The following is a 27,599-nucleotide window of genomic DNA, read 5'->3' as shown; positions in this document are numbered from 1 at the left end:
TATTAATTCATTTAAATTCTATAAATATATTCATATAAATTATATATAATATTTTATCTATTATATTATATATAACATACTATAAATTAATATATATGATATAAACAGATGTATTATATATAGCATATGTATATATTACATAAAACTGTGATAAAAATAAAAGTTAAATTTCAAAATGATACAAAAACAAAATTTTAACAGTAGGTATATCTAGGTGGCGAGATTATGTGTTTTTATTTTCTTCACTATGCTTCTCTGGATTATGAAATTTTTCTTCAGTAAATCTGGATTACTATTATAAGCAGATTTTTTTAAAAGACTGAGAAAAAACCTGAGGAAACTCAACAATTGTGATTAAGATTACCTTACTATTATGAGCAAATTATGACAAAGAAGATGAGTATTCTCTAAAAATAAAGAAATATCTTGATTTTTTTTAAAAGAGTTGTTCAATGTGTGATGTTTTGGGCTGCAAGTAACAAAACTCTAACCAACAATGGCTTATCCCAGGAAGATATGTACTGTTTACTGAATAAGAAATCTAGTAGAAGCCAGTCCCAGGGTCTGTTTGAGTGCTCAAAGACATAATCCATAAACCAAGCCCTTCTTATCTATTCCACCATCCTCAGCCTTGTTGCCTCTTGGTCACAAGATGTCTCCTGCATCTCCAGACATTCACACAACAAGATTCAAAGCAAAACGGGAGGGAAGGGGCAGAGGGAATCCTCTTTGGACAGCTCTTTATAAGGAAAAAAAAATCTTTCACATATGGCCCCTCATAATCTAGATGGCCAAAAACTGTGTCACACCTACCTACCTCTAGACCAGTGAATGGTCAATGGGAATGGTATTCCATGATTGGTTTACACTGCTTATGTTGTCCAGGGTCCCTGTCAGTAAAGAAAAGAAGATGAAGGAAATGACTGCTGGAAAGGCAGTCGAGAGTGTCTGCCACAAGAAGGTATGGAACTGATTAATATACTACTCTAGACATTCTCACTAAAGTATTTATCCAGCGTATATCCAAAAGAAACCTGTGATTCCATTGTACCAAAAGACACACAGCAATATTTTAGTACAGCATGTTCTGTAGAAATAACTGAATATTTAAAAAGAATTTACTAAGTAACTGCTAACTATAAAGCACTGTGCTAGACACATCAGTGAGCTATGTGAGATAAAGTGAGATAAAGACAGTGAGATAAAGACAATGAGAAACGCCCTGCACAATATAGCTACTCCAGAAGAAACACAAGAGATTCAGTGATGGTTCTTAACCCTGGCTACACATTAGAATCATTTGGAAGCTAGGAGAATGCTGGTTCCAGGGCCATACCCTAAACCAAATCAAATCTCTGTGGGTAAAGCTGGTCAAAGGCAAAAGCTCCAGGGAAATTCTAATATACAGCTAAGATTGAGAACAACAGTACTTGACTAGTAAAGAAGCTAAATTGTCTACCTTTTTTACACCCTTTTCCTCCTCTTGACCCATCTCTTCATGAGGGGTCATCACACACAACTCAGAAGCTCTACCCCCAGAAATACCCCAAGATTTGTCCACTTTCCGTTTTCTAGACTTTCCAACTCCTTTTATCAAAATGACCTACCCTATGGCCATGCCCTGTCACATGTGACGTCACAGCAACTGACCTGCTTCATTAACTCACACTTTGCATTACATGACTTTCTGCCGACTCTTCTGGAGACCTCTGCCTAATGGTAGGGCTTGGGGCTGGTGAGGGAAAGATTTATGGAACCTGACTTAGTGTTTAGTGTAAAAAGATTTTGCCTGCTCTGTCTTAATGGATCTGTCCTCTCCTGCTTTCCTCCACCTGGCAAGATTTTGCCCATCTTTCAAGGTATTGTTCAGATAGATTGAGCGCTGCTGCCTTTTTGAACCCCAGGCATCATTTCCCATACCTTCCTCTCTGCTGCCCTAGCACTAAATCCCCACCACTCACAGTGCACAACTGTAGCCACTATATTGCAGAAGAGTTGTTTCTACCTTTGACCAAAGCTCTTTTGAAATCTTAGTTTTTAAATCTCACCCTCCACAAACTCTGAGATCTGAAATCAGCTCTCCAACTTGCTTAAACGCTGTTGCACTTTAGAATTCTCTGCTGCAATAACAAATGTCTTTGCTCAAATTTTCTTTGGGATTCTCTTATTTCTTTTATAGTGTTTTTTAATTCTCAGATTTTAATACTCCAGCTTCCTTCAGCAACATAAAAAGCAATGGGGAAGGATGAGGAAGCATATGTTCCAAAATCTTGATAATTTTTGAATCTGAGTGATGGGTATATGAGGTTCACTACATACAACATTGTTATTTATTTATAAATTTATGTGTATAAATTTACACATAATATGTATAATATTCAGGTATATCATGAATATTATATAAATTTTAAACTATTTATAAATATATAAATATCTTAAAAACATATAACATAGGGCTTCCCTGGTGGCGCAGTGGTTGCGAGTCCACCTGCCGGTGCAGGGGACACGGGCTTGTGCCCCGGTCCGGGAGGATCCCACATGCTGCAGAGCGGTTGGGCCCATGAGCCATGGCCACTGAGCCTGCACTTCCGGAGCCTGTGCTCCACAGCGGGAGAGGCCACAGCAGTGAGAGGCCCGCGTACCGCAAAAAAAATAATAATAATATATATATATAACATAAATAAAATATATTTTAAAATAAAATTATATATAACATTCTTAATAGTAAAAACAATTTTTGTTCCCAGACACTTATAACTGTTTTCTAATATGTTAATACAACTTATTTTATCAGTATTTACATTGTCTTATGACTTTGTTCTAATAGCTATATTACCTTTTGGGCTTAATTATTTTCTACTAACTCAGAGGCTCAGAGGAATTCTTGTCATTTTTGCTGGATTTTAGGGTATTTTTCTTCTTGGTGTTTTATTACTTTTAAATTACTCCTTAATCTCGTAAGACATTATAAACCTACTTTCTCTTTCATTGTTTTTAGTAATACTGAGTAGATACAAAACTTTTATGAAACTTACACATAACGAATAATGATTCAACAAACACTGTCCACCACCTGATTTAAGTGTCACTGATATTGATGTGCCCTGCAGGACCCTCCCTTTTCTTATCCCCCTCCCCTGGTCAAAGAAAGTCCCAGCCTGAATGCTGTGTTCATCATTCTCAGGATTTCTTTATTGGTTAGCCACATATTTGTCTTCTAAACATGTTTAATTTTGCATGTTTTAAATATGCTATAAATAGATCTCTGCATTCTTCCACAACTTGCCTTTCTTGCTCAAATTATGCTATTATTAAGTGAGTACTTTTACTACTTCAAGAACAATGCACAGACTCCATAATAAAATTTTCACATATCTCAATTAAATATATATTTATAATTATTCATACACACACACAATATGCTGTTGTTATTGTTATTATACTTGCTTTAAAGTGTTCATTTAGATTTACCCACATTTTCTACTTTTATCATTCCTTATTCCTTCATGCATTTCCACACTTCCAATGGGGATTACTTTTCTTTTGTGTGAATATTACCCTGTATTGTAAATATGTCCGTAGAGAATTTCCTGTTTTTATTATTCTGAAATCTTTATTTTGCCTTTATTCTCTTTATATGTTTTGAAAATTTCTCAGCTATTATCTCTTCAAATATTGTCCCATTATCAGTCTTGGACATTAATTTTAAATATATTCAAGCTTCTCACTGTATCCTCTATGTCCTACCATCTGTTCTGTATTTTCCATCCTTTTTGTGTGTTTTGTTTTGGATTATTTCTTCTGAATTATTCACTATTACACTCACAAATTCTCTCTTCAGCTGTTAAATCCATACTTGTAGAACTTGATTTCACTTACTGGTTTTTTTTTTCTATTCTAGAATTTTTATTTGGTTCTCTTTCAAACCTATGTTAGTTTTTATACTTTCCAGTCCTCTTCAGAGATTTTTAATTTTGTCTCATCTAAAGGAAGATATTAGGGTTTTTTTTGCAAGAAAATGTCTTTTTAATGATACTTAAAATATATGGCATGGCAAGAATTATTTAAAATGTGTTTCTGAGGCCTGAAGTTTGGTACTGCCTGCTAAAATACAGATGATTTTGGGCTTCCCTGGTGGCACAGTGGTTGAGAGTCTGCCTGCCAATGCAGGGAACACGGGTTCGTGCCCCAGTCCGGGAGGATCCCACGTGCCGCAGAGCGGCTGGGCCCGTGAGCCATGGCCGCTGGGCCTGCGCGTCCGGAGCCTGTGCTCCGCGGCGGGAGAGGCCACAGCGGTGAGAGGCCCGCGTACCGCAAAAATAAAAATAAAATAAAATAAAATACAGATGATTTGGATAAGGCTGTCTTCTTGGGATAAACGTGAGACCCAAGCTCATCTTATTATAAAGCTAATAGAAAGGAACTTGGTATTCAGGCAGTTAAGTAATAGGTATAAATCCTCCCAAGATATTAGATCCCCTGAACTCGTAACAGTTAGAGGCTGTCCATTGGCCTGTGTGCATTAAATAACTCCTCTTAACCCAGAGGCCAGCAACACACTGTTCACACAGAAAAAGTCAACACAAAGCAGAGCAAGAGGAAGCAGAGCTAAATCCAATAGATACATGACCACGACTCACCCAACAAGTGTCTCCTGAGCAGCGCGTCAGTCCCGGGAAAGCGGACACGTGATCCACGTGGTCTGAATTCTCAGTCTCGGATCCAAGCAGATTGGCTCCGTTTTTATAAGCAACTGGCTTGATTTTCCACATTGGTGGGCATGCTTTTCACGGCAACACATCTCCATTCTAAGCGGAAGGCTATGAGCCTACACCTGTGTCGAGCCCTGTATGAGCGTGTGTACGTGCGTATGCACGTGCATGTGCTTGCGTGCACACGTATGCGTGACTAAATGGATAAGTGAATGAATGAACGAAAGATTTTTTTTATGTCTACCTAAAGTAGACATAATATATGAAGATCAACGTTTACAAAAAGGCTTTCATTTTTTTCATTATGTGGCAAGTCACTGAAATATTACACTATTTTGAGTCTAGCATCTCCTAAAGGAAGATATTAAGTTTTAATGACATGAATCTATATAGTGAAAAACCCATCTTGAAATGTAAGATGGGAGTCTTATTTCTGCTTTTTGTTCTTTCTGCTTTATCATGTTCATATTGTCTTGTTTCCGATTATATTTCATTGAGTATTGAACACTATATTTCAAAAATTACATGTAGACCTTAATTTATTTCGGAAATGATGATAACTTCCTCTCGAGAAGTTTTTCACTTGTTTCTGCCAGGTGCCTTCTATTGCTTAAACCTGGGATCACCTTAATCCAATATTTGGTCTTGAGATTTTGGGGGCTGTCCAGGTGACACAGAGCTGATTGCCGTCTGTGCAAGTGCTATCCTCCTTCCAGCTCACCATTACTTCTAGGATGCTTCTTTCCATGTTCTCAGTCCAAAGAAGGGGTAATCATACTACAGCCCACAGATCAAATATGGCTGACAAGCCAATTCCAGTGCATGGTCTGCTTTTGCATGACCCATGGGCAAAGAACATTTTTCACATTTTTAAAGGGTTGTAGAAAAAATCAAAGGACAAGATGAGTTGGAGACCATATGTGGCCTGCAAAGATATTATTCTCTGGCTCTCTGCAGAGAAAGTTTGCCAACCCCGGTCCAAAACATGAAGTACTTTGCCTGACCCCTAACTTTGTTCGATTCTGTACCCCAAACTTTTGTCCCCGACACCTGAAAGGCTTTTAAAAAGAGACTCAGCATCTCTGTTACCAAATCGGCAAACTCTCCCAGGGAAAAGGGCAGTCTTGAATGGCAGGCCATTTCCCTGTTTTCCTGTCTTCTCCCATATCTTTGCCTGGTAATTCTTTACTATGTTTTTTAACTCTTTTATGCTTTTAAGAAGACAATTTTTTTTTTTTTTTGCGGTATGCAGGGCTTTCACTGTTGTAGCCTCTCCCATTGCAGAGCACAGGCTCCGGACGCACAGGCTCAGCGGCCATGGCTCACGGGCCCAGCCGCTCCACGGCATGTGGGATCTTCCCGGACCGGGGCACGAACCCGTGTCCCCTGAATCGGCAGGCGGACTCTCAACCACTGCACCACCAGGGAAGCCCAAGAAGACAATTTTAAGAGATGGATTAAACATAAACATTATCTTGAAAAAGAAGAGAGGTATGAATTACCTAGTCCACCATTACCCAAAGGGAGACAATAATTTTTTCAGATCTATCTTCCAATTTGTTTATTAAATATATTAATTTAACATGTATTCATTAAATATATTGAATTTTAAATTTCAATTATACTTTTATTCCTATAAATTATTTCATTGTTTTTCAAAGTTCTTGATGACTTTTATAATCTTATGATATGCTCATATTTTTAATTTTTTATATAATATATTTAAATATAATAAATATACTTTTAAGTTTGGTATCTGGTAATTCCAACATCTAAAGGTTATTTTGTTTCTGAATCTTCTGCTATTTCAGGTGGTTTTTGTTCATAGTGCCTTAATTTCTAGCATGTTTTGAGGGTTTTTTCTGTGAACTCACATTTCTCTGAATTTTAATCTATGTGAATTCTTTGACTACTAGCAATATGGTGGACTAGATGCCCGGAATGACCCTTCCACTGAAAGTAACTAATAATGCTGGATGGATAAAATTTATTTATTTAAATGTATCAGTGAGCTGGCAAGTAAGTAAAGAATATACAGAGGCAAAAAAGTGAGAATGAGAATTTAGAAAGGTAAGTCTATATGAAAGTCAATCGCTGAACACTTAGTTGTTCATTACTCAATCTACACAAGTGTGGCAGCCCTAGACAGAAAGATAAGATGTACTGTCACTAGTTGTGTGAATAGAATATTGAAATCTTAGTTTCAGGCCTGAAGGTCAGGCAAGTTTTCAAAGAACAATTGCAACAATAATCAAAATTATACACATATTGTACAAGAGGCTAAATATTGTCATTAATCATCAATGAATAAGTGATCAATTAATGACTGCCCCACAATAGCACACCCTATGTGGATAAGATTGATGAAGCTCATCCAAAGCCAGCTCTCCTTCCCAGGTGTGTAGAAGAATGCATTTCTCATTGTTAAGGGAGGAGCACGTGAACTAGTTTTAGTGAATGAAATATGAGCAGACGTGATGTGTGCCATTTCCGGGTTCAAGCATTTAAAAGCCTCTGCATAATCCTCCAGCTGTCTACTCCTGCCTCATTTTGGAGGACGTGTTGAAGTGACAGAGCCAGAAAACAGATGGCTTGACTGCTAAGACACTTTATGGAGTAGAGCTGCCCAGGAGAGTCACCTGACATACATTATACTACATGTGCAAGAAATGAAGCCTCTTATGTTAAATCACTATGCTTCAGAGCTAATTTGTTACTGCAACATAGCCTAGCAATTTCCCAATGGATTCCATCTTACACAAGCCAAAACCACAGATATTTACCCTGGACTATTACAGGCATTATGCGAATAACAGCAGCAGAAGCAGCGGTTACAACAACTTCCTTACTTTTTGCCAAACATTGTGCTAAGCACTTTGCATGCTTCATTCTTCCATTTCCACCACAACCGTATGAGATAGATACTATTAATATCCCTCTTTAACTTATGAGGAACCTAGATCTTAGATAAAAGTTAGGTAACTTCTCCACAGTCCCAGAGTGTAGAAGTTGCTCTGGCTGACCACAGATCCCACGTCTACTCTTTGACACTGCCTCTAACCCTTCTTTCATTCAAGAAGTATTTATTCAGGGCAAACCCAACGCTGGGCACTTGACTGCTGCATCTATTGATCCTAGGAAATGAAACAGACACTCTCACCTCCCTCACAGAGGATACCGTCTAATTTCATACAACACACAAAATCACACACAAATGTTCACACACACACAAGCACATGTTTTCACACATAGTAACACATAGGCTGTTTCTTGGACTAGTTCACATACTCACAGACCTAAGATGCAACTATTCTTTTGCACTCATCAAACAAATGCCAGGCACTGGGAATATAAAGTCAAGAGACATGGTCCCAATTCTTAAAAGAGATTTTACCTTTTAGGAAAAAAAATCATCAAATCACCTTTCTCCTGGAAGAATGGTTAAGTGGAAGCTCTGAAGAAATCCACAAGATGAACTCAAATTTTTATTACACTTATAAGTCACACCTCAAACTTTGTCCAACATGTGCTTAAGACTCACACACCCTCTGTGAAAACAGTGGAACTCTGGATATGTTAATAAACCCGTACTGATGGTTACAGCTCATTTCTCCTAGAATGGAGGTATTCTCACCCTTAGACAACTTCTTCATATTTGCTAGGAATCCAGTCCTAAATCATAAGAATACTATTACTACTAACAATAATAATGATGTGCTAAGCAATTAATAATAACCATGGGCTAAGTAATTAACTAAGCAATGTACATTAATAAAATATATAATATAATAACAATGTTAATAATGTACTAAGCAGTTTAATAAGATACAGATGCACACACGCTCATATATACACTCATTTAATTCTCATATCAATCCTATGAGGGAAATGCTGCTATTATTACTTATTTTAGAGATGAGGAAACTGAAGATCAGAGGTTAAATGATTTTTCTGAGATCACATATCTTGTATCCCCAACACCCATATACACCTGCTCATTTCTCAATCTGTATAGTTAAAAAGAAAACATCCTGAAGTGTAAGTAAATGGGAGTTAAATCATTTAAACTGACCTGGAAACTGAGATCATATTCTAAAATCTTACAGGGCAATACATTAAGCCCATCTTCTTTCAGAGCATCCAGTCTGTGCCACAACCTAATATATATACTATCTTCATCCCACCTAACAGTAATAGACAGAACCTAGCTGCAGGCTTCTTCTCAGTAACAAGGGCCCTAGCCTCTACTCACTGATTAGACCAAAGTAGGCCCTGACTCAGAAGCAGTCGACTCACCAGTAATGTATAAAGTTGCAATGATAATTCACTAGGCCAACGAGATCCTCACCTCCAGATTAGGGAATTGAAAAAATACATGTACAGCCAGTTGATAGTTTATACAATTATTCAATAAATATGTATATTTATAAATCAGCTGTTGGGACTTCCCTGGTGGTCCAGTGGTTAAGACTTCGCCTTCCAATGCAGGGGGTGCAGGTTTGATCCCTGGTCAGGGAGCTAAGATCCCACATGCCTCGTGGCCAAAAAAACAAAACATAAAACAGAAGCAATATTGTAACAAATTCGATAAAGACTTTAAAAAATGGTCCACATCAAAAAAATCTTAAAAAAAAAAAAATCAACTGTTGTTTGCCAGGCACTGTTCTAGGCACTGGGGATATACTAGTGAACTAAAACACAAAGATCTTTGACTTTGCAGAGCTCATTGTCTAGTAGTAAGAAGGAAAAAAAAGTATTGGATAAAATAGCATCACAGATAAAGATAAAAGCTATGGAGAGAAGTTAGTCAAAGGAAGTAGATAGAGGGAGAGGTATCAAGGAAGCTGGAGTGGAGTAAGGTGGAAATAGTAGGTGATGGATGAAAGATTTATTTTTAGGAGAGGTAACAGACGTCTTGTAGGCCATTATACCCTCATTACGATGGTAAACTACTGGAGGCTTTGGGGCAGGAGATTGATACGATCTGATTTAAAGTTTTCAAAGATCACCGTCAAATAAGGGAGACAAGTTAGCAGACTATTACCATCATCCAGAAGGAAGATGGTGGAAGCCTAGACCAAAGGGGTCGAGGGGGGAAGAAGTGGTTGAATTTTGGTTTTAATTGGTAACAGAGCCACAGGATTTGCTGACACATTGGATGTGGGATGTGAGAGAGGAAAACAAAAAAAGAGTCGAGAATAAATCGAATACTATTCTGGCCTATGCAACTAGAATAATGGACTTGCCATTTCCTGATGTTAAAAAATGTAGAGATTGGTCAAATTTGGGGAGAACATCAGGAGTTCCGTTTTAGATATTGTCTTAGTTCAGGCTGCTATAACAGAATATCATAGACTGGATGGCTTATAACAACAGAAATTTATTTCTCACAGTTCTGCAGACTGGGAGGTCCAAGGTCAAGGTGACAGCAGATTTGGTGTCTGGTGAGAGCATGCTTCCTGGTTCACAGATGGCCATCTTCTTAGTGTATCCTCACGTGGCAGAAGGGCGAGGGAGCTCCCTGGGGCCTCTTTTATAAGGGCACAAATCCCACTCATGAGGGCTCAACCCTCACGACACAATCATCTCCCGAAGTCCTCACTTCCTAATACCACCACATTGGGGATTAGGTTTCAACATATGGATCTGGAGGAGACACAGATATCCAGTCCATACAGAGATGTTAAGTTTAAGATGTGCATTAGCTATTCATGTGTCAAGATGTCAAGAAGGCCGTTGGATATATGAGTCTAGTAATTAGGGAAGAGGTTCTAGGATTGGAGATAGAAATTTGGGAATCATTAACATACAACGGTATTCCAAGCCATGGAGCTGGATAAGTCAATAAGAAATAAATATAGATAGAGATTTGAAGACTGAGTCCAGGGCAGCCCAATACTTAAGGATAGGAGATGTGGAGGAATCAGCAGAGTAAATGGAGGCATGGCCAGTAAGGCAGAAGGAAAACCAGGAAAGCATGCGTCCTGAAATCCAGGTTAAAGTATTTCAAAGGGGGCTTCCCTGGTGGCACGGTGGTTAGGAGTCTGCCTGCCAATGCAGGGGACCACGGGTTCAAGCCCTGGTCTGGGAGGATCCCACATGCCGCGGAGCAACTGAGCCCATTTGCCACAACTACTGAGCCTGTGCTCTAGAGCCGGCAAGCCACAACTACTGAAGCCCATGTGCCACAACTACTGAAGCCTGCGCGCCTAGAGCCTGTGCTCCGCAACAAGAGAAGCCACCACAATGGGAAGCCCTCACACCGCAACAAAGAGTAGCCCCTGCTGGCCACAACTAGAGAAAGCCTGCGCACAGCAATGGAAGACTCAACGCAGCCAATAAATAAATAAATAAATAAATAAATAAATAAATAAATAAATAAATAAATAAAATCTATTAAAAAAGGTATTTCAAGGAAGAAAAAAAGATTAACTGTTATCAAATACTACACATAGGTCGCGTAAGATGAGGAATGATAATTGACCACTGAATTCAATAATGAGAAGGTTTTGGACCTTGACAATAGCTGTATTAATAGAGTGGTGAGGATGAAACCCTGATTAGAGTAAGTTCAAAAGGGAACACAAAGAGAAGAAAGGAAGACAGCGAACACAGGCAACTTTTTGCAAGAAGTTTTACTATGAAAGAGCAGGAAAGGGGGACAGTGGATGGAAACGGATATGGGGCCAAGGTTTTTGTTTTGTTTTTTTAAGGATGGAGAAATAACAAGCTGTTCTTATGCTCACAGGAATGATCCAGTTGAGAGGGGAAAAGTTGATGATGAAAGGAAGAAAGGGAAAATGGCTGGAGTGCTGTCTTTGAATAGCTGAGAAGGGGTGAAAGTGACTGCACAAATGGAGGGTATGGCTTCAGGAGATTGTATGGGCCATCCATAGTACCAGGAGAAGGCTGAGTGTATGGGCAGAGATACAGAGGTTGGGGGAGGGGAGGTTATCAGATAGTCTCTTCCGGTACTAAGGAAAAAGAGAGGCAAGACTGAGAAAGCAGCAGAGCCCAGTTAATAAGAGTTCTGAATTGCAGATCCATGAATCGTTTCAGCTAAGGCTGTGTGACAAGAAAACCCAATCCTTGGAAGAGCTCTCTTAGATACTGAGTGACAGCTACCTGTTAGTCCAAGGAGGTTGCCCCTAGTTTACATTCTTACCACTAACTCCAATTACTTAAGGTATCTTGAGGGCTTCTTTGTTTCTCAAAATCAAGGGAGCTTAACACACCTGCAGAAACTTTAGTCCCAGGTATGATACCCGGGCCTGCTTCTCTTCCACTCTGCAGGATCGTGAATTGCATTTATCAGAATCCAATTTGTAAAATAAATAAATAAGAATCCAATTTGTCACGGTTTTGACTACAGAACTGATGTTAACTACATGACTTTTTTGGCCCTTTCCAACCTTGTGAGACTTCGATACCAGGAATATCAGCTATTATGGCAAGTATATGATGAATTTGAGTCTTCTGTCCTGTCATGGCTGTTTTGACACTATTTTGAATGCCACTGTACTTTTTCTATTGCCATTTTCACATATCCATTATAATTTCTCCTCAACTTTTCATCCATGCAAAATTAAATTTTAAGTGATGAAACTGTTATGCCCTGATTTTGATAGTGGTTAACTTCCCATAAATTTTGGTGTTTGTGACAGTAGTTTTACACCAACATAGAGCTTTATCTTTTAGTACATCTACAGTGTCTGACGTCATTTACGCAATTCTTCAGTGGTCTTCATATCAATTCACAGTGTATTAGCAGCAATTTAGCACAAATATTGACTACAAATAAAAGGAAAACTTAATTAGTTATGACCATGAATTAATGGGAAAATTCTTTGTCAACAGTGGCATCTGCTGCATTCCCTCTTTGAGTTAAATTGTTGAAACTTTCATGATCTGCATTTTAGTGTCACCATAAAGTAGGCATAAAACTTTGGTATTTGGTATCCTTACACTTAGCGTGACAGTAAATACCAATTGGCCTTCATCAAGTACCACATTTCTATATTAGTCGGGTAGTAATAGGCTGTGGTAGCAAAATTTCAGGAGCTTAACACAACATAAGTTTATTTTTTGTTCATATAATAGTGCAAAGTTGGTGTATCTGTTCCACTGGCAGCTTTCCTCCATGTAATCATGCAAGGACCCAGGCTCCTTCTAATTTGTGGCTCTAGCATCCTCTAGGAGCTTACTACTTGCATCCAGCCAAAGAAAAAGGGAAAGAGGAAAGAAATGGCACATTCATTTCATAAAGCCTTGACCCCAAAATGATATACATCACTTTCACTCCCATTCCATTGCAAGAATTAGTCAATGGCCACAACTAGAGGCAATGGAGTTTGGAAAATATAGTCTTGGGCTGGTCAGCCATGGTCCAGCAACACCTGAGGCGACATGAATTGTGTTGCCCAGAGTGGTAGTTAACCTCCAGAGATAGCTCCAAATGAACCACGCCTCACACTAGTCATGCCTCTAAGTAGCCCCCTCCCACACTGAACCTGGGTTGTCCTGTGTCTTGCTTTAATCAACGGAATACAGCAGAAGTGACCCTGTGCCTTTCTGGGAACAAAACCTTAAGAAGGCCTTTCAACTTCTGCTTTTGTGCCCATTGATGTACTGAGCCACCAGGTAAGAAGTCCAGCAACCCTGATAATGAGACCATGTGAAAAGGCTACATGAAGAAGGAATGACGCAGCTGTCCCATCATCCCAGCCAAGCCCAGCCTGCAGCCGTCCCCCTCAAGGTGCCAGACTATGTAAGTGAAGACATCTTGTATGTTTTAGCTCCAACCAACATCTGACTACAGATATGTGAGAGATCCCAAGAAAGTCTAGCAGAAGAATCACCAGACTGAGCCAATCAAGCTACAGAATCATGAGAAATATTAAGATGGTGGTTGTATGAAGTTGCTAAGTTTGCGGACAGCAATAGATAACTGAAACACACAGCTAGCCATCCTGGCTACAGTTTCCAAACAAATGACCATCCATTACTTTAAAGGTTTTTTTCTGACAAAGATCAGAAACCTGTATTTTCTCAGGAGGGAAAGAAAAAACTTTTTTAAAAAAAGAATAAGGGCTTCCCTGGGGGCGCAGTGGTTGAGAGTCCGCCTGCTGATGCAGGGGACATGGGTTCGTGCCCCAGTCCGGGAAGATCCCACATGCCGTGGAGCGGCTGGGCCCGTGACCCATGGCCGCTGAGCCTGCGCGTCCGGAGCCTGTGCTCTGCAACCGGAGAGGCCGCAGCAGTGAGAGGCCCGCGTACCGCAAAAAAAAAAAAAAAGAAGAAGAAAAAGAAAAAAAAGAATAAAACTGCAATACCAACAAGGCACCAAAATGTCCACAGCATCCACGTGGCTGTATCACAATGTTCTTCTTTGGAGGGTCAGGCAACTTTCTTTGGGAGCAGAGGGACTTGCTGACATTGTTCTAATACTACTTCATAAGTGGCTATTTAGACTTCTTACTTGTAAGCTCAACTAAGGATAAAAGTGGCAGGGAAGAAAAAGGAAAGAGAAAATAGGAGAAGAAGGAAGAAAAAGGGAGAAGGAAAGGAGAGAGAGAGAGCTCATGAGTTGCCAAGCAAATCTCATGAGGAAGAAATGTAAAAAAGAAAACCATAGACAAAAAGAACTACCTTGGGCTTCCCTGGTGGCGCAGTGGTTGAGAGTCTGCCTGCGAATTCAGGGGACGTGGGTTCGTGCCCCGGTGCGGGAAGATCCCACATGCCGCGGAGCAGCTGGGCCCGTGAGCCATGGCCGCTGAGCCTGCGCATTCGGAGCCTGTGCTCTGCAACGGGAGAGGCCACAACGGTGAGAAGCCCGTGTACAGCAAAAAAAAAAAAAAAAGAACTACCTAACAAGTCAAGACCAAAGGAATTTAATGGCATAGAATGTAGTTCAAAACAGGAGAGTGAAAGAGGAATAGTATATTTTATTTATCTTAAAGTGGCCTGATTTATAATAATATGAACTGAGTATAATATATACATTTGTATATAATATAATATATACATTTCACTGCAATGTGGAATAATTTCCAGTAATTGTGGTCAATTTTGAAGGAATTTTCCCTTGAAACTCTTCCAAATCTGTTTAGCATTTCTCTATACTGCATGTTTGGCATAAATTTGAAACAGTAGCAACCTCAGTTCAAGTTCAAGGATTGACATATTCCATGCATTGAAATCCCACGTACCAGGATGAATCCTATGTGAAGAGTCCTAGCAGAGTAACATCATCGTGATGAATTGCCAAGGTAGGTCAAGTGTCTGGACTTTAATTTTGTAGACTCCGAAATCTGATTTTATCTTTTATCAGCCCAGTTGAAATGGAATGGATTCATCTCTCAAGGGCAAAGTCATGTTAAGCAAATTCACAGATACTTATAAAACCAGAGGCCAGGGTGTTAATTTATAATGACTCATATGTTTATCGATAGAATATCTTCTGCTAAGCTTCTAACATTAACAACCCAAAGAGCCCTTATAAGAACACATTCTTTTGTTGATGTGTTACTATCAGGCTACGTTCAAGTCCTGCCAACCCATGAATCACTGCATTACTTTAAGGTGACTTTGCATGCCATATGTCCTTTAGGCAAAGGCACCAATGATTGAAATGAACTACTGATTTAATAAGAGCTCACGAGAAATAAAAGAAATGGTGTATTGAATGTACACGTTGACTTGATTGTATGTGGCATGCAGGATTTAGGGGTACATTATTTGTACTTCACGCTGGGTAGAGAATCATTGGTTACATTTCCTGAGTACACACTATGCACCAGACATTCTACTAGGCTCTAAGGCTACAGCAGTGAGCAATAACATGCGTGATGTCTGCCATCATGGAGCTTATATCTCAGTGGGGCAGTTAGACATCACATCAATCACAATACAGAATGAGAAACTGTAGTAAATGCCATGAAGGGAGCCCATAGGATGCTATGAAAGACAAATTGAATGGATCAAGGAATGAACAAGAACTGACAAACTTATCAACTAGAAGCTTCAGTCCACATGCTTTCAGCCTTACAAATAGGAGGCATTCAAGAAATATCTATTCAGTTGAATCTCTTGAACATTAGGATCTACCCTTGAATTAGCACCATATGGTATCGAAAGAAGTAGCAACAGACCTTCCTCACAAATCTACGCTTAATGCTTCTTTCCAAATGTAGAGGGTGGTGAGTAGAGAAGGCAGAAAAAAAAAACCTTCTCCTCTTTTTGCAAGGCACTGGAGTGAAGAGAGGGGCCTGTCCAGGAGTCCCTCAGCCTAGTCACGTCCATCAAATTGTGTGCTCTGATCTGTGTTGCAGAAGGGAATACGAGGCCGCAGCAGTGCCCCTTCCCAAAGAGCCAAACACATGCTTCCAAACACAGGCTGTGTTTCTCAGGGTAAAAGGCATCACACTGGGATGCCAAGCAAATTTTTTAGGTGTCTCAAATTGTCAAACTCTGGTCAAGACCTTACTACTCCCTGACTCTACACCAACTATGCTGCCCGCATCACTCCAGGATCCCTCTAAATTTTATACTCAGTCAGGAAGCATTTCCTGCATCTCTATTGTATGCCAGGCCCTGTGCTGCAGGATGAACAAGACACAGTCCCTGCCCTCGCAGAACTTGAAATCTAACAGGGATAGAAAATATGCATCCTTATCAACATTAATTGCAGTTTAACTATAGGTTTTATCGAAAGGCTCTGATCTTTTTCACTTGCTTGTTCTCAAGGGTTGCCAGGGGTCTGGTATTGAACCATACTCTGGTATTTTAGCCTGCTCTCCAGTAAAATGAAAAATGTAAAACTTGACGTCTAAAGTCTATCTACCAGTATGATTCTAGATATGCTTTGTCTTAATTTCTGATTGACATTTCTTCAGCAGGGGCTTTTAGTTCCTTGGTTGAGTAATTAATAACCTATAAACAAACAATGGAAGGATCCCTATTTGAAAGGACCTGTCATCCTTTTTGTAATGAGAGGAACCCTTTTATCGAGTGACTGCTTTCATCCTCACAATGTATTTGTTTGCAAACAGCAATTAGCGAGAGCTTCACCCCCTCCCCACTCCTCTTTATCATTTTCCAGGGGAGCCTGCATAAAGAGCAGTTAATTGGGTTAGCCCATGCCTCCACAGAGCCCAGAGAGAGCTAGACCCTGTGAAAGCCAACCATCAGTGCCTGTGGCTGGCTGGGCACCTTCTCGGAAGACACTACGGCAACCCTCTGTCTGTCCTCCTCAGGCACAGAGCTCAAATTACTTCCTTTCCTGTTTGGAATGTTTTCCTATTATTTTAGACTTTTTCCTCCTAAACCAATTGTATTTCTTACAGTATTTATGTTCTGAGTTTCCAAATTTTTTCTGCCTCTTCCAGTTTTCCTTTTAATTTCTCCAAGAAACATCTCCAGTAAGTGGATGTGAAAAGATAATGGCAAACACACCTTCCCTAGAAATGCACCCTCCCCCAGCAATAATAGAGACAGGTAGTGGGTTAGAAAGCACTTCAGAAACTAAGCCCTACACTAACATATAGGGTGATGGGGGTGATGATGATGAGGAGGAGGAGGAGGACGATGAGATGTCGTTGTTGGCAATGTGGTCCTGATACCAATGCTATTGATCAAATAAATGACGGTGGCTGATTGCAAAACCTCAGCTTTCCTTTCTGCAATGTTCATCACCCCCTAATTAAGGCTTTGAGAACAAGTAAAACAATACAATCATTGAACCAATACTGCTTTGAAAAGAATCAATGGAAATACAGTGCTATATACCACTCAAGCTGTTTCTGATCACAACTGACCTTGATGAGTTCCATACTCTCCGAGGAAAAATGTTCCACACGAGCCACTACAAGTGAATAGAGTTATCCAGGAGAACTACTAAATCATATCTCTACATCAAACCAGGTTGAGAGGGCATTCATTTGTTTCACAACATGTTTTCCTATTTCAACTAAAAAGGCACTTTCTTAATAGCCCTCTCTTAGAGGTGTTATCAAAGTAAAGGCTCTTCTGCTTTTTGTAGAAGCCAAGCCCTGCACTTCTACTGCGAGTGTTGAGGAAGGAGAGTGGCAAAGTACACGTCCCAGGTATGCTATTAGATCCCTCTCCCAGGAGCGCCTCACCAAATCAAAGCCACTCCTCTTGATGAAAAAACATGGGGCTTCCCTGGTGGCGCAGTGGTTGCGAGTCCGCCTGCTGATGCAGGGGACACGGGTTTGTGCCCCGGTCCAGGAAGATCCCACATGCTGCGGAGCAGCTGGGCCTGTGAGCCATGGCCACTGAGCCTGTGCGTCCGGAGCCTGTGCTCCGCAACGGGAGAGGCCACAACGGTGAGAGGCCCGCGTACCACAAAAAAAAAACAAAAAACAAACAAACAAAAAAAAAACCATGAAATACTCTCTGTTTTCTATATGACCATTTGAAGGAATGAAGAATTGGAGTAGGATTTGTTCTTCAAGGATGAGAACATTTCCTTTGTGGTTTCAGTGAATGCAATGCCAAGTGTGAATCAAGAAAGATCTATGAGAGTAGTAAGACTTTGATAAATGTGCTGAAATAACGTAAAGGAATCTCACAGAGAGATGTTTATGGTTCCTTTCCTGGACAGGAAAAACTGGACCATTCAACATTCAAATTCAAAATCATTCAGTGAACCCCAGGCTAGGTGCCATGCACTGCACTGGGACCAGGACTCTGCTCTAATTTGCAGAGCCCAAGGCAGAATGAAAATACAGGGCCTCTCGTTCAAAAATCATTATGAGTTTTAAGACAGTGACAGCAGAGCATTAAACCAAGTGAGAGATTCCCCTCAGCATGGGGCCCTGTGTGACTGCAAAGGTTGCACACCTTGGCTGGGGCTCTGTAATAACGCAGGGAGGGAGTGATGACAACTGACCTGGCTCTGCCTAGAGTGTCAGGGAAAGCCACACAACAGAGGTAATAACTGGGTAGGGTCTTGAGGAGGTGGCTTTCTCTAGACAGAGAAGAGGAGGACCCTGGGAACTGAAAGGCATTCTATAAAGAGGGAATAGCATGTATTCACTTATTTAGCAGATAACGAGCTCCTAGTTTGTTCTAGACACTGTGAGGACCTAAAGATGAAAAAGACACAGCTCTTGCCCTCCAGGAACTTACAGTCTAGTAGAGAAGACAAACAGTAAATAGGAGATTATATGGAGGCTACTATAGACTGAATGTCTGTCTCCCCCGAAACTCATATGTTGAAACCTAACCCCAATGTGATGGTATTTGCTATGACTGGAGAACCCAGAAAGAATATCTAATCCAGTGAGGATAGGAGTGGGGTAGGAAATTAAGGAAAGCTTCCTGCAAGGGTTGGGGAGGGGAGTTATAAGACATGCTTTTAAATTTAGACTTTATTCTAAGGGCAATGGAAAGGCACTGAAATTTTCCAATAGCGGTGGGACATAATGATTTTTAAAATCACTCCGGCTACTGTTTGAATTGAAGGCAAGGAAAAGCACAGTTTACTTGAGGACTGATACTATGAAAGGGGAAAAAAATGTACATTTCTATCCTCCTGTTAATGGTTAACAAGCAAAAGTGGCCTTACTTAAGTTATCTGCTAAGGAAAGAAGCAACACCTAAGGCTTAATTTGTTTTGTCATAAGCCAAACTTGGCCACAAATAATGGCAGTGTGTGTGTGTGTGTGTGTGTGTGTGTGTGTGTGTGTGTGTATCTGTACATACACATGTGATAAACCTTATGGTATCATCAAAAGTCATCCTTAGCTCTTTCAAAACACAGGCATTTTGCCAGATTTATAAGTGATTACAATGCACACATTGAAATAAACATAGTGCCCAGATAGGTTGTAGACTAGATCAAGTCATTTTTCAGCCAGGGACCAGATTTCTTATGTTTGTTTTCACTGGTGCAGTCTTTGACAGATAATAGATGTTCAATAAATGCTTGCTAGCAAATTCATTTGCTTGGCATTTCAGAGCATTGCTCCATATGGTTTGACATAAGATTACATGGCCATGCTTGCAAACTACTTCTCCATCTTTGTTATCTGACACAGCCAAAGAATGTTTGCCATGACCTTTGAATGTTTTAAAAGAAGTTGTTGATGGTAATCTCCTTTTAAATCAGTGACAGATTGCTTTGGGCCATATTACATATTAATAGCCTTTCTGAAGAGATATGTGGTTTGCGATGTGACCAGTCAGGACTGGGATGGGGTGGGAGTACAGTAATACATCCCCAAGAACTTGGAAATGGGGAAAATAAGGTTATCCTCTGAGAGTTCAACTTTAAAATCAATATGTAATGAATCAGAGCAGGGATATGCAATCACCTTTAAGAAACAGAAAGTCTCCCAAGCCTGCAGAACTAGACAATAACCAGATTGAGCCCACTGATATTACTAAAGAAAGAATGTGACCATCAGAAAAGGGCTTGGCTACCTACAGAAGCAGAAGACATAGGAGCAGCTGAGGCAAACGTTGGCAGAATCATCCAAACTCTGCCATGAGCTAAGAGTTTCTAACCCCATCCTTGTAGTGAAGGTGAATGCCTGAAAGTATAATATATATTAATGTTATTTATTATAATATAAATATAATATATATTAAGATAATACATTCAATTAATATAACTCATTCACTAGGGTTTGGTTCCATTCCCATCATGTAACCTTCTTATTACGGCTTTGCTTTCCACGGAGATCATAGGCACCACTGTCAAACGTGGCTGCACATTGAAATCACCTAGGGAACTTTAAAAAAATGCAGATGCCTGAGTCCTACCTCAGAGACTCTAATTTAATTGATCTGCAAAATGGCCTGGGCATAAGGATTTTAAAAGATCCTCAGGTGACTGTAATATGCAACTAGGGTGTGAATCACTGACTTACTGGAAGAGAATATGTGGTTCATATTCTCAGACTTAGGGGACTCTAGGTCCTATCAAAGTGGCAGGTATGTATTCCTATCCACAAACTCAGGAGTTTGGCAAAAATAATTGCCTTTATTTTTTCCATATCTATAATTAATTGCTATCTTGAGTTCCAGGTGGGGGAAATTTAATTTTGCCCTTCTCCCTTTCGCCTAATTTGCTAAACTGGTGAGAAGACATTGGCGTGATCAGTTCAGGGTCTGTCCTTGGTCTCGTTTTGCCTCACAGTCACTGAGCTGTCTTCATTTTCATCTGGTCTTTGGCCATCTGTCCACAAAGATCACTGCCACATCCTCCTGCAAGTCCAGACCACAAGGCTTCTTCAGGTTTACCATTTCTCTATGCCATGTCTGTGTAGCTCTCTGGGACTCAACCTAAAGAGGCAGGCAGGAGGCCAGTTACTGCAAGACCCCACCAAAATCCGATCTGTCTTTGATTTCCCATTGACTTCCTTTCCCTCAGTCTAAAGAATCCTTAGCTGGAGCAGAGAATTTATGCTCTCATCACAGGCAAATCTAGCGTTCACTGTTGCTGCTCTGGTTCTTAGTTCCCACCCACCACCACTCCCAGAGCTAGGCTTTTGAAACTCAACAGCCAAGAACTGACTTCTCCAATCTAATTTGTCACCTTTCCCCGCAGGCAAAGAATGGCGCAGCTGTAGCAGACCAACCTGTAGCAGACCAGCTGTAGCAGGGGTTGTTGAAAATAAGCAGAGATTAATTTTCCAAAAATATTATCTTGCCGTAACATTAACAGTTCTTATTTCATTTTTTTACTTTCTTTGTCCTTTTTTTTAAAGTATAATTTATTTATTTTTGGCTGCATTGGGTCTTCGTTGCCGTGCGCGGGCTTTCTCTAGTTGTGGTGAGCGGGGGCTACTCTTCATGGTGGTGCACGGGCTTCTCATTGCGGCGGCTTCTCTTGTTGCGGAGCACGGGCTCTAGGCGCGTGGGCTTCAGTAGTTATGGTGCACGGGCTCAGTAGTTGCAGCACATGGGCCCTAGAGCACGTGGGCTCAGTAGTTGTGGCTTGCTGGCTCTAGAGTGCAGGTTCAGTAGTTGTGGTGCACGGGCTTAGCTGCTCTGCCGCATGTTGGATCTTCCCAGACCAGAGCTCAAACCTGTGTCCTCTGCATTAGCAGACAGATTCCTAACCACTGCACCACAAGGGACGTCCACAATTCTTATTTTAAAGTAGAAAATTGGGATTTAAATTACAATTTGGATTTTCATGTCAGTGTACATACAGTGATTCTTAGCCTTCTCTGCATCATTCATGGGCCTCTTTAGGAATCTATTGCAACTATAGACCTTCCTCCAAGAAAAATGCAATAGACATATTTTGCATATAATTTTCAGGTGTCCCAGGGTCATGTGAACCCCAAGACCCCAGATTAAGAAGTGCTGACCTAAAGGAAAAGAAAATGTTGGCCATGCCAGTGCATAGTATCACCCCTGTGAAAACTATTTCTCAGTGTACATTAATAACTGCTCGTTCTGCCTTTATACAGCAGTCTTATGAACTTGACCACTATGACTCCAACGCTGAGAACTGAATCTGCTCTCAGTGGGCTAACCAAGCATGCTTCTGTGCTTGCAAGATTGACAGATGGCACTGGACTGAGGCCAAACACTGTGAGACCTCCTGCGTTAGAGCAAGAGCCTTGACTCCAGCACATATATTTTTCCTCTCATTTGACTTTTTTCATGAATAAGCCATCTTATCCACACAGCAAAGCAACCTACCAGCAAGAATGTATAGAGCACTGCTATGTGTCAAAGACCCTTCTGGAGAAAGCAATACCCATGGCCCTCTAGGAGCTTACAATCTAGTATGGTAGGAAAAAATAAACTACAGACCATCTAGGATAGAGCTCGGCAAACTACAGCTACAAGCAATATATGGACCGACACTGCCTGTTTTTGTAATAAGTTTTATTGACACAGCTGCACCCATTCATTTCTGTATTGTCTGTGACTGCCTTTGTGCTGCAATGGCAGAGCTGAATAGTGGCAACAGAGACGTAATAGCCTGCAAAGCCTCAAATATTCACTGTCTGGCCTCTTACAGAAAAAGGCTGTTGACCCCGGCTCCAGTGCCACGCTTCTCAACCTTTCATGTGCCTGTGAAGGACCTGGCGATCTTGCCGAAATGCAGATTCTGATCCAGTGAGTCTGGGGTGGGACTAGAGATTGTGTCTTTCTGATACGCTCTCAGGTGATGCCAATGCTTCTGGTCCAGGGACCACCCCTTGGGTAGCGAGGGTCTAGAATTCTGAATTGCTGGGTTTATTCACTCAGTGCTCTTCTGTGTCTGAGGAAGGTCCTAAAAGATATTTTCCCCATCTTTACAGTAGAGCAATACATTTCTCTTGCACAGTTGTTGATTATATACAGTGTTTGTTTAGAACCTCACACAGTGCCTGGTGCCTAGTTCTCTCCATAAATGGTAGCTAGTGCGGTAGAATGCTCTGCTTCCTATCTCTACCTTTCCTAGTGGAAAAGGTGCCAGAAAACTCTCACATTTGAAAGAACAAATCACTAATTCTATTATTTTTCATAGGTCTAGGCTTTCTTGGGGGTGATTAAGTTCTATTATCTAGTTTTCTAGGCTTTTCTCTAAAGGGTTAAGGATCTTGCAGATGTATTTTAAGCTTTTCACTGTAAGCCCAACTCAGGCCCAATTCATGGAAAGAGAAAATGTTATTCCTAGCTTAGGTTTTCCTTTTCAATCCCCCTTTCCATTCTTTGAGAACACATTAAAGAATCCTGTGGCCCATATATAGCACATATCATACAAAGTACAGATATATATAGAATATCGTACTCTGAATAGGCATGCCAAAATATACACTGCACCCCGAGTTCAATGTCTTACACTGCTTCCTCTCAACTGTTTACAGCAACAGATGACAAAGAAAAAGCTGCCTTCATATGTTCTGAGAGGTTTTTCAGTGAAAATGATGCCTCAAGTTATTTCAGTGGCTTCTGCTACTTTTAAGTGTTTAACAGAGTGAATGGGGACAAAAAGTACCTTGAAGTATTAAGTTATTTAAGTGACATGGCCTTTTAGTGGACCTTGAAGGAATATACCTTTAAGATACTAGACTACCTGGGGAAGGCACGTCTGAAGCCGTCCCTTGATAAATGTTAGCTCCAAAGACCTCAGAAAAATGTGTTGGGCACACAGTGTCCCAGCATATGGCAAGTACAGACCTCAGAATGTTACTGGTCTTATCCGCCCAGCTATAGAGAACTAAAGCCTTCCTGGATTCAATGATTCTAAAGAATAATTAGGAAAAATTAACCCAGACTTGGCAAAAGCCATTTCATGACTATGCTGGTTATTTCCTGATCTTCTCTCGTCTCCAAGACAACCTTTCTATACTCTGCTCTGATTCTGGGGTTGGGACTCTGCACATGACATTTCCAGACTCCAGGCTCCCTGAAGGCTTTGCTGCAGGGTGGGACTAGCAGGAGACTAGAAGGCAGGCGGAGGGGAAAACAGACCTCGTTAACATGTGTGGTCACCGCTAGCATGGCTTCAGCAAAGGAGAACAGCTTTGGCTCCAGCACCCTGCTTCTTTGGAAGCTCCAGCAACTGTTATCAGTTTCCCGTATGAAATACCTGCTATTTGAACACTTAGAGTAGATGGGTTTTCCTGACTAGACCTAACTCAAAGTTATCAGGTCGAGACCAGTAAATCAATTAAAGAAAGAAGTCCCCACAGCAGCATGATTCCCAGCCACCTCAGCCTCTCTCCAACTTCTTCAGGGCAGGAGAGAGGTCTGCTAGTTATAGGATGCTGTATACAGGCTTACGTTCTAGCATTTAATTTCTCTACTAAGTCCTCCATCATACACACAGATACCAAATGTGCAAGTCTAGATGGGTTGCTGTATGGTCAGGCCACCCAAGATGGCTGTTCTCTTGCTCTCTGTACATCCCATGCTTGACCAGTCCCTGCTTCACCTACACCCCACTCACATGACTGACCTTCCCTCTTCAACAGAGGGCCTAATCAGTAAACGCCTATGTACCTGCCTCTGGCCCCAGCTAGTATTCTAATCTTGATATCAGAACTACCTCCACTACGATGATTTATCAAAGGGGCGGTAAGGGGTGCACCCCTCTACTGGTTTCCCTGGCAACCGATAAGCACCGACCTAAAGTCAATACTCCTGTAACGGGTAACCTCCCTCCCTACCCCACCTGGGGGCGAAGACTGCCGCCATGTCCTGCCTGCCTCTGCGGCACATGGCGGGTGTCATTCTAGGGCCTTGCTTCAGGCAAGTAAGATGCCCCCATCCATGAAACCATTGATGTCTCTGTCGCTGACTCCTGGCTCTCTCTTTCTCTTTGGTCTCCAGGCTGGGCAAGTACAGGGCTTGTAGGCCTGCGGGGTGCAGCCCAACAGTTGCTCAGCCACTAAGATAAAGGGAAAGACATTGAAAGTCATTCACTGTGAGAAATTCAGTGAATTTCAGCCAGCTTACTTCAGCCAGCTGGGGTACAGAAATTCAAGATAACTATTTACCACACCCACGAAATCTCCAAAGCACAGTTTTTTTATAACCTACAAAATAAATTTGGTAGGCACAATTTCAGACTGAGAAAGAAGAAACCAATATGACATTCTGAGTACATGACTATGATACCACCAGGAATGATACCACAGTATTTACCTCTTATTTCTCCTTGATAGGAGCTTGATGTATCTTCTTGTATCTGTAGCTGCTGATTGATTTTGTAAGCAGATAGGGTAGGGGGAGTCCTCAGAGAAAGAGAACCAGGCATGGCTTTCTTGACATAAGAGAAGCCATTTGGGGCCTAAACTATTTTGTGATCTTAGCCTGGCCACAATGCTTGTCCTTGAACAGGTCTCAAATAACGAACTTAAGAGAACAAAAGGACTAACTTACCAGGCAAGAGAAGTAACAACAGCAAAGATAATTAATCAGTTGTAAAGACGCCCAGTTCTATTTCAGCAGTAAAGACCAGCCTAAAGCAATGTCTCGAGCTGTTTTGCAGAATTTAAATACCCCCTCGGGTGCTCAACCAGCAGATCAAGTGGAATCTAAGGGATGATGCTGGTGACCTTTTCTGACCCTGGTAACTTCAGTCAACTAAAGCTTGGGCTCTACCTACTGCCCAAGCCCCTTCAGGAATATGCATGTACCCATAACGTAAGACTTCCCCAGTGTCTGTCCCACTTCCGTAAGTGTCTGTTTGAGGAGACACTGCTTTTGGAAAGACCCCCGGTGTTCTCCTTAGTTGCTGCAAGTAATAAATCCTTCCTTCTCCCAATCTTTGGCTTGGTTGTATCTTTTGGCTTGATGCCCACCCAGAGGCGAACCCAGTTTTTGGTAACAGTTTCTTTGGAGTGAGGATGGAGAGACTTCTGGGAACCACTTTTGGTAAGCGCAGAACCTTAGACACTAATTATAGGAAGCATGCTAGCCAACTTCTGAAGGAACACATCTATCTCATGGTAAGAAGACTCAGGACACTTCCTGTGCTCAATAGTAAAGAGTGCGCAAGAAAGGTGAAGGCCAGCCACAGATATTATTTCTTGCCCCAAGGAGAACTAGTAGGGGAAATCGCCCCCGTATATGATGAATCAGGGTCAATGAGGGAAGACTCTGGGTGCAGTTTGCCAAGCAGAACTTGAGCGTATGTGGGGAAAAGGAGTGAAACTAGTGAGTCAGAGTAAGGAGATGAGGGCGGAAGACTGCCTTTTAAATTACAGGACGGATCGAGAGGTAAGTTAAGAATCATTTAAATTAAACTTCTGGCCCTAAGTGGCAAAGGGAAGCAAGAAAATTATCTAGCACCCAGGCTCAGCTGCACAGCACTTACGAAGCCTGGGGAAAATACCACCCACACACCAGAACAGTTTTGTCTGTGGGAATTTTCATCCTAAGGATCTGGATGAAAAACAGAGCTAGAAAGACCTTGGGAAAATGTTTTCCATTCCGGTTGCTAAAGACAAACTAAGAAGGGGGATGAATGTCAAAAGATTTTTCATCTCTGCTTTAGTGAGAAGGGTACCAGGAAGTCGCCTGGGTCATATCTCAAAGGGCAATCATGTTTAAGCAAACAAAGGAGGGATGGGCAAAGATAGAGAATGTGCCCTGCCCTTCGTCCCCCACCCAAACAGGTTGAAAATATGAGTCCCTGGAGTTCTTTTAAGAAGATATAACAGGATTCTGATGAAAGAATGCAGGGTTACAGCCCACCTAGGCGTCCACCATTTTCATGACTCAACTTCATGACTACTGTGGGATATGAGGCTAGCTCATCACCCCAGTCATTACCTAAGTCACATCTCACCTCCCCTTTTCTGTACTCGGGCGGTGGTGTTCACTGGTTTCCTTAGTTGCTGTGTGTGCTGAGGGCCAGGGCTTACGTTCAACGCTCCTGGGATGGACTGGAGAACGCTGGTGCACCCAAAGCTGGGGGGACAAAGGAATGGCCGTTCTCATTACATCATTCACACATGCTGGAGCAGAAAGCACACAGACTCTGAGAGCTGTGCTGTTCATTAAGGTAGCCACTAGCCTCGTGGAGCTATTTACATTTAAATACATTGAATTAAAATTAAAACACAGTTCCTCAGTTGCACCAGCAACATTTCTACTGTTCAAGAGTCACACGTGCCTAATGCCTACCGTAAGGGACAGTGCAGAGACAACATTTCCATCACTGCGGAAAGTTCTTTTGGAGTTTCAAGTCCCAGCCCTGCCACTTCCTAACTGTGTGTGTTTGGGCAAATTATTTTAGCTCTCTGAGCCTCAGTTTCCTTATCTGTGAAGTGGGTTGCCTGGATAATGTACCTCACAGGTAAGGATCCAGTGAGGTCGCGAGGGTGAAGTACTTGGCAGAATATCTGGCACAATAATAATTCTGATTAGTCTTCTGTCCAAGTAAACTAAAAAATCCTGGAAAGG

The sequence above is a fragment of the Delphinus delphis genome, chromosome X (genome assembly GCF_949987515.2).
Source record: "Delphinus delphis chromosome X, mDelDel1.2, whole genome shotgun sequence".
In the NCBI taxonomy this organism is placed as follows: Eukaryota; Metazoa; Chordata; class Mammalia; order Artiodactyla; family Delphinidae; genus Delphinus; species Delphinus delphis.
The sequence above is the reverse complement of the archived record's forward strand: the minus strand, read 5'-3'. Positions refer to the sequence as shown.